Below are 9,294 nucleotides of genomic sequence, written 5' to 3' on the forward strand. Positions count from 1 at the left end.
TATATTCCTAGTAATGTGATTGCTGGACCATATGGCAGTTCTATATTCAGCCACTTGAGGAATGGCCAAACTGTCTTCCACAGAGGCAGCAACATTCTACATTCCCACCAACAGTGAAGGAGCTTTCTTATTTCTCCACATCCTCTCCAGCACTTGTGGTTTTCTGTGTTATTTATTTATTTATTTAATAATGGTCATTCTATAAGGTGTGAAATGATATCTCATTCTGGTTTTGTTCCACATTTCCCTAATAGCAAGTGATGTTGAACTTTTTTTTTCATGTGCCATTGGCCATTTGCATTTCCTCTTTGGAGAAATGTCTATTCAAGTCTTCTGTCATTTTAAAATTTAGTTTAATTGAACTTGTCCTTTTTTGTTGAGTTGTATGATCTCTTTATATAACATAAATATCAAACCCTTTTTGGATATTCGGTTCCCTAAAATTTTTGCCCTTGGAATAGGCTGCCTTTTTACTTTCTTGACAAAGTCTTTTGAATTAAACGAAAGTATTTAATTATGAGGAGGTCCCATTTATCTAGTTTTCCTTTCATTTCTTGTGGTTTGGGTATAAGATTTAAGAAACTATCACCCATCTACCACAAGATCTTAAAGGTATTTCCCTACATTTTTTTTTCTAGGAGCTTTATAGTTGTAGCTTTAATATTTAGGTCCTCGATTTGTTTTTTAGTTAATTTTGATATAAGGTGTGAGATAGGGGTCTTCTTTCTTTTGGTTATGAATATCCAGTTCTTCCAACACCACTTGCTGAATAGCTTGTTCTGGGCTAGATAGGTGGGCTTGACAGACTTATAAAAAATCACTTGACCATAGATATAAGGGTCTATTTCTGAGTTCTCACTTTTGTTCCGTTGGTCTTTATGTTTGCACCACTGTAGCTAAGTCAAATGCTTTAAAGTTAGGAAGTGAGCATCCTTCAACTTTGTTCTTTTTTTTTTTGTCTTTATTTATTTTTTAAATGTTACATTAAAAAAATATGAGAGAGAGGGGGCAAGATGGCGGCTGAGTGAACATCCCTGTTAGGGTCTTCTGCAGGGAATCGGCTGGGCGGCGTTGGAGACTCTTTGGGACCGGATTGTTTCGGGATTTTTGCTGGTCCGGAGGTGTCTGGACATCGATTTGGAGGGAAGGTAACAGAGAGGATTCGTCTGTGAAATATACACGGAGATCCCAGCTACCTGTAGAGGATTCCCTCCTTGGGTAGGCGGAGACGAGGCATCTAGCCCCGCTCGGTGGGGCTGAGCCAGGCCGGGCCGCAGCGGCGGACGCCGGAGCCGGGCCGGGCGGGGCCGGGCAGGGCCGAACCAGGCCGAGCCGGGCCGCGGTAGCGTGCGGAGCCGGGCGGGACCGGTTCAGGCCGCGGCTGCGGGCAGCGGACGCCGGAGCCGGGCCTGGGCCGCTGTAGCGAGCGGAGCCGGGTGTAGCCGGGCCGGGCTGCGGCGGCATACGGAGCCGGGCGGGGCCGGTGCAGGCCACGGTGGTGAGAGGCGGACGCCGGAGCTGGGCCGGGCCGCTGTAGCGAGCGGAGCCAGGCGGAGCCAGGTCAGGCCGCGGCGGGTACGGAGCCGGGCAGGGCCGGTCCAGGCCGCGGCGGTGGGAGGTGGACGCGGGAGGCGGCTGGGCCGCTGTAGCGAGCGGAGCCGGGCGGAGCCAGGCCAGGCCGAGGCGGCGTAAGGAGCCGGGCAGAGCCGGTCCAAGCCTCCGCGGCGTAAGGAGCCGGGCCTGCGGAGGGGTTTCTGTTTTTTTTTTTTTTTTTTTTAAATTTATTTTACTTAATTTTTTTTTTTTTTTTTGGAGCATCTGCAGTACTGGGGAGTTCGTGGGCCCTGGGCGGCCTATTGGGGGTTTGTGGGAAGGGAGGTGCTTGCAGACCCATTTGGGCAGACAGACGGGGGGTTTTAGGGCAAAGCGGGGGGGAAGTTGTTGTTTTAGATAGTGTTGCAATTGTGACACGTGTATACCTGTATCTCTCTTCTCCCTATCCGTTCCCCACCGTTTGCCCATCCTCTTTTTCTTTCTTCCTTTCTTCTTGTCTTTCTTTTTTCTTTATTATAATTAGTTTTTTTTTTTTCGGTTTTCTCTTTCCCTCTTGTCCCTCATCTTCCACTTATTTTTATTTTAATTCAAGTATACAATAGGTGCTACAGGGAACACCTCACATTTGCTGGGTTTTCCGATCCTCCCCTGCCTCATTTCTGTGTGAACTGATTTAGGCTACCTACACTATCCCCCTTCCCCTGCATCTTGATATCCACTATCATCTACTGTCTCTCCTATATTCCACCCCCCACATCCCGTTCTTTGATCCACAAAGTGTCTAACTCTTAATTTCTAATACCTTTGTTCTGTTTTCTGTCTATTATCCACTCTTGAAACTATTACCTTTCTTTTCTTTTTCCCTCTCTCATGAAAACAATAGCTGTGTAGTTCATACCATATTCCTCCCAAATTCAGTCATCTACTTCATAAAAGGTACTCTACCTACAGCTATAACTCTATACAATCTACATGAATCTAACCTCCATCCTTCCAGATCTCATATTCTTGCTTTATTAACATACATCACCAATACAACTTTACACTTTTCCCTTGCTTACACAATTGCCTTTCCCCAACACTAATACTTTCCTCTAAAGTGAACTTAACCAACAACAAGTAACTAGAATAAGAAGAAAAAAGTGACAAAGAGAAGATATAACACCTGTGCAAAAATAACAACTAATTAACCTCCAAGAGCAGACAAAGAAGCTAAGGAACTGATTAAATTCGTCAAAATAAAGAGATGACCAGAAAGCAACAAAAATCTACGAACCAAACCAATAATCAGGAAAACATGGCTGAATCCAATCAACAAACCAATAATCACGAAGGGGAGCAAAACTTGGCACAAGCAATGAAAGATCTCAGAACATTTATCACCGACAAATTTGATGCAGTAATGAAAGAGGTTAACAACATGAAGACATCACTTGGAGGGGAAATTGCAGACATACGCAAAAACATAACAGATATGATGGGAATGAACACCACAGTTCAAGAAATCAAAAATACACTTGCAGCAAATATCAGCAGACTAGAAGAGACAGAGCAGAGAATTAGTGATGTGGAAGACAGTACATCAGAAATCAAACAGATAGTAGAAGGGGTCAATAAGAAGATAGAAAAAATCCAATTAGGATTTAGGGACCTGAATGACAATGCAAAACGCTCAAACATACGTATTATAGGCATTCCAGAAGGTGAAGAGAAGGGAAAGGGGTAAGAAAGAGTGTTGCAGGAAATAATGGCTGAAAACTTCCCAAATCTACTGAAAGAGACAGATGTACATATCCAAGAAGCACAGCGCACTCCACAAGTCATAAACCCCAACAGGTCCACCCCAAGACATATACTTGTCAAATTATCCAATGCTCAAGACAAAGAGAAAATCCTAAAAGCAGCAAGAGAAAAGAAAACCATCACATACAAGGGAAGCTCAATTAGATTAAGTGCTGATTTCTCTTCTGAAACCATGGAGGCAAGAAAACAGTGGTATGATATAGTCAAGGTACTAAAGGAAAGAAATTTCCAACCAAGAATACTTTATCCAGCTAAACTAGCATTCAAATATGATGGAGAGTTCAAAATATTCACAGACAAACAGAAACTGAAAGAGTATACCAACAAGAAACCTCCCCTTCAAGAAATTCTAAAGGGAGTTCTGCAGGAAGAAAGGAAAAAACAGGAAAGGCAAAGTTGGAGGAGAGAATAAGACCAACAACAACAACAAAAAAGACAAAAAAAATATACAAACAAAATATGACAAACACAAATCCAATCAAAGTATGGCTAACACAAATAATTCCTTGATAGTAATAACACTGAATGTCAACGGATTAAACTCACCTATCAAAAGATTCAGACTGGGACATTGGATAAGGAAATATGACCCATCCATATGCTGTCTACAAGAGACACATCTTAGACCCAGAGACGCATGGAGATTGAAAGTGAAAGGCTGGAAAACAATCATACAAGCTAACAATAACCAAAAAAAGGCAGGAGTAGCTATATTAATATCAGACAAAATAGACTTTAAATGTGAAACAATTGTGAGAGACAAAGAAGGATACTACATTTTAGTCCAAGGGAAAATCTGTCAAGAAGATCGAACAATCATAAATATCTATGCCCCTAACAAGGGTGCCTCTAAATACATCAGGCAAACGCTGGAAAAACTAAGTGAAAGAATAGATACATCTGCAATTATAGTGGGGGATTTTAATACACCACTATCAACTCTGGACAGAACATCACAAAAGAGAATCACCAAAGAAACAAAACATCTGAATAGTATATTAGAGGAGCTCGATCTAATAGACATATATAGATCGCTACACCCAAACACAGCAGGATATACATTTTTCTCAAGTGCACATGGATCATTCTCCAAGATAGATCATATGCTAGGCCACAAAGAAAGGCTGAACGAATTCAGAAAGATTGAAATCATACAAAACATTATCTCTGACCACAGTGGAGTCAAGCTGGAGATTTGCAAGGGACAGAAGCCCAGATTTCACACCACGATTTGGAAATTAAACAGCACACTCTTAGAAAAACAGTGGGTCAAAGAGGAAATCTCAAAAGAAATCAATGACTACCTTGAAACAAATGATAACACAACATACCAAAATTTATGGGATGCAGCAAAAGCAGTACTGAGAGGGAAGTTTATAGCCATAAATTCATATATCAAAAAAGAAGAAAGAGCAAAAATTGAAGAACTAACTGCACATTTGAAGGAATTAGAAAAACAACAACAAAGTAACCCAACAGGAAGAAGAAGGAAGGAAATAACAAAGATAAGAGCAGAACTAAATGAAATAGAAAATAAGAAAGCACTTGAACAGATAAACAAGACCAAGAGCTGGTTTTTTGAGAAGATTAACAAAATTGACAAACCTTTAGCAACACTAACAAAGAAAAAAAGAGAGAAGATGCAAATACACAAAATAAGAAATGAGAAAGGCGATATCACCACTGACCCCACAGAAATAAAGACTATCATAAGAGGATATTTTGAAAAACTATATTCCAACAAAAATGACAATCTAGAGGAAATGGACAAATTCCTAGAAACACATAAACAGCCCATATTGACAAAAGAAGAAATTGATGATCTTAACAAACCAATCACAAGCAGAGAGATAGAATCAGTTATTAAAAATCTCCCAACTAAGAAGAGCCCAGGGCCAGATGGCTTCACAGGTGAATTCTACAAAACATTCCGGAAAGAACTGACACCAATCCTGCTGAAACTATTCCAAAACATCGAAACAGAAAGAACATTACCCAACTCCTTCTATGATGCCAACATTACCCTAGTACCAAAGCCAAACAAAGACATCACAAGAAAGGAAAATTACAGACCAATTTCTCTAATGAACCTAGACGCAAAAATACTTAACAAAATACTTGCTAATCGTATTCAACAACACATTAAACGTATTATACACCACGACCAAGTGGGATTCATCCCAGGTATGCAAGGATGGTTCAACATAAGAAAATCAATCAACGTAATACACCATATAAACAGATTGAAGGAAAAAAATCACATGATTATATCTATTGATGCAGAAAAAGCATTTGACAAAATACAGCACCCTTTCTTGATAAAAACACTCCAAAAGATTGGAATACAAGGGAATTTTTTGAACATGATAAAGAGTATATATGAAAAACCTAAAGCCAATATTGTTTACAATGGAGAAATCCTAGACTCCTTCCCTCTAAACTCAGGAACAAGACAAGGATGCCCACTGTCGCCGCTCCTATTTAACATTGTCTTAGAAGTACTTGCTCGAGCACTGAGGCAAGAACCAGAAATAAAAGGCATTCAAATTGGAAAGGAAGAAGTCAAAATTTCATTATTTGCAGATGACATGATCCTATACATAGAAAACCCTGAGAGATCTACAACGAAGATTCTAGAACTCATAAATGAGTTTAGTAAAGTCGCAGGTTATAAGATCAATGCGCAAAAATCAGTAGCATTTCTGTACACCAATAATGAGCAGGATCAGGAGGAAATCAAGAAACAAATACCATTCACAATAGTAAATAAAAAAATCAAATACTTAGGAATAAATTTAACTAAAGAGGTAAAGAACTTATACACCGAGAACTATACAAGATTGTTCAAGGAAATCAAAGAACACCTAAATAAATGGAAGACTATTCCTTGTTCATGGATAGGAAGACTGAACATTATTAAGATGTCTATCCTACCAAAACTGATCTACACATTCAATGCAATCCCAATAAAAATCAACGCAGCCTTCTTTAAGGAACTAGAAAAACTAACTATGAAATTTATTTGGAAAGGAAAGAGACCCCGAATAGCCAAAGACATACTGAAAAAGAAAAACGAAATTGGAGGAATCACACTACCTGACTTCAAAACATACTATAAAGCTACGGTGGTGAAAACAGCATGGTATTGGCATAAGGAGAGACACATAGACCAATGGAATCGAATTGAAAGCTCTGATATAGAACCTCACATATACAACCACATAATATTCGATAAAGCCACCAAACCCTCTCAACTGGGAGAGAGTGGCCTATTCAACAAATGGTGTCTGGAGAACTGGATAGCCATATGTAGAAGAATGAAAGAGGATTACCATCTCACACCTTATACAAAGATCAACTCAAGATGGATCAAAGACCTAAATATAAGAGCCAAGACCATAAAAACCTTAGAAAGCAGTGTAGGGAAACATCTACAGGACCTTGTAATAGGAAATGGATTTATGAATATCTCACCAAAAGCACGAGCAGCAAAAGAACTAATAGATAAATGGGACTTCCTCAAAATTAAAGCCTTCTGCACCTCAAAGGAGTTTGTCAAGAAAGGAAAAAGGGAGCCCACACAGTGGGAGAAAATATTTGGCAATCATATATCTGATAAGAAACTTATAACTTGCATATATAAAGAACTCCTATATCTTGAAAATAAAAAGATAAACAACCCATTTAAAAAATGGGAAAAAGACTTAAACAGACACTTCTCCGAAGAAGAAATACAAATGGCAAGAAAGCACATGAAAAAATGTTCCAAATCTCTAGCTATCAGGGAAATGCAAATCAAAACTACAATGAGATACCATCTTACACCCATAAGATTGGCAGCTATGAAAAAAACAGAAGAATACAAGTGCTGGAGAGGATGTGAAGGAAGGGGAACACTCATCCACTGCTGGTGGGAATGCAGAAGGATCCAACCATTCTGGAGGACAGTATGGCGGTTTCTCAAAAAACTAGCCATAGATTTGCCATATGACCCAGCAATACCACTGCTGGGAATATACCCAGCAGAACTGAAAACAAGAACACAAACCGATATATGTACACCAATGTTCATAGCAGCATTGTTCACTATTGCCAAAAGTTGGAATCAACCCAAATGCCCATCAACAGATGAGTGGATCAATAAAATGTGGTATATACACACAATGGAATACTACTTGGCTGTAAGAACAAACACACTACAAACACATGTGATAACATGGATGAATCTTGAGAACCTTATGTTGAGTGAAGCAACCCAGACATTGAAGGACAAATACTACATGACCTCAATTATATGAAATAAACAAGCTGCCCTAGATAGCAAGAGACTGAACGATAGGCTTACAGGAAATCGGAGGGTGGAGGAAGGATATGAGCCGATGTCTGCAGGGGTGGAATTTAAGACGAGATGGTGGTAAGTATGAACACAAAGAAGAGATAAAAGGGGGACAAGGGGTTGCCTTTGCTTGGGGCTTTGCGGGTTTGAGGGTGGCTGGGGAGGGACGGATGGGTAACGTTGCCCAAAAGTGGGGGGAGGGAGGGGTAGCATACGAACCAGGAGAGGGTCAGGTGTTGGTGGAGAGTAAAATGCCGAGAAAATCATATCAAAATATAATAAAGAGGGTTACCTGTTTAGAATGCTCGGAGGGGAGGGTCTGATGCAGGACGGGCTCCTGGGGAATGTCTAAATGCTCATTCTGCCAGAGTGGGTGACACCATGGGGTAGAAACCCAAGTAGTGAGAGTGGGGGTGGACCCACATCCTGGGGAGGACTAACGCCATCAAATAGAGGGAACTGTATCCCTCGAGAGAAAGGGTGGCTCCCAGGGCATTGGGGCAGTTGAGCAAGTTAGGCCCTGAACACTATTCCATCTATCTCTGGAAGTGGCTCCTCAGGAAACAGAGGTTGGCTATCACTGAGGGCACCAAGGTGGAAGGGAAAATGGACATTAAATGTGTGGAACCAAAGTAAATGGGGGGTAAGAGAGGAGTTTCTTGAGAGTACACAAGGATGGATATAAAACATGTAATATTACACCACAACATATAGGAGATGACAGACTGATAATGTAAACCATAATGTAAAACATAGGATAACTAAAAATGTAAAGAACTGTGTATCCTAAAGTATGCACCATAATGTAAGCACAGATATCACCTTGTTAGAAAGCTAATGTCTCAGACTCTGTACATCACTTTAAGTAAATATGATATGAATAGGGCGTAAGAGTATCACTGTGGAAGGGAAAAGGTTTTCTGGTTGATGTGTGGGAGTGCTGTATATTATATATATACATTGCTGTGGTCTAGGACTCCTGTGAAGAAAAGCTGAATAATTAGGGGGGGGGGGGGAAAGAAAAAGATAGGATGTGGAATTTTTTCAAGTCAACATTCTTTATCTAAGTTCTTTATCTAACTTTATCCAAGTTCTTTATCTATCCTTTAAACTCATCGCTATATGCCATTCCCTAGTAAGGGACCATGACATTATATTGGGCTTCAAATTTCGGGGAGTTCTGGATCACAGAGTGTTTCAACAATGGCAATGGAGGGATACTGGTATGGGATACCAATGACAGGTGATATATGACTGACAGGGAGCTGTACAGAACATATGTCCAGGGTGCATGGTAATGTTTGGATATACTCATAGTGGCAACAATTAAAAACCACAGTAGGGGGGGGTACTGGGTTCCTGGCCAGTGGTGCTCTGTCGTGGTCCCTAGGGGAGCAGCGACAGTCTCCCAGGTACAGTGGCGGGGACCGGGAGGGAGTGAGGGTTCAACAGTGAGCCCCTGATGCTAATGACTATGCTTGTGAGCTGATAGACCCAAAATAAGAACAAGGCCTAGAGCAACTTTGTGCCTGGGAATTTCCTCCTGTCAGCCTTCATGTTACTCAAATGTGGCCAGTCTCGAAGCCAAACTCAGCATGTAA

Source organism: Dasypus novemcinctus, chromosome 27 (assembly GCF_030445035.2).
Source record: "Dasypus novemcinctus isolate mDasNov1 chromosome 27, mDasNov1.1.hap2, whole genome shotgun sequence".
In the NCBI taxonomy this organism is placed as follows: Eukaryota; Metazoa; Chordata; class Mammalia; order Cingulata; family Dasypodidae; genus Dasypus; species Dasypus novemcinctus.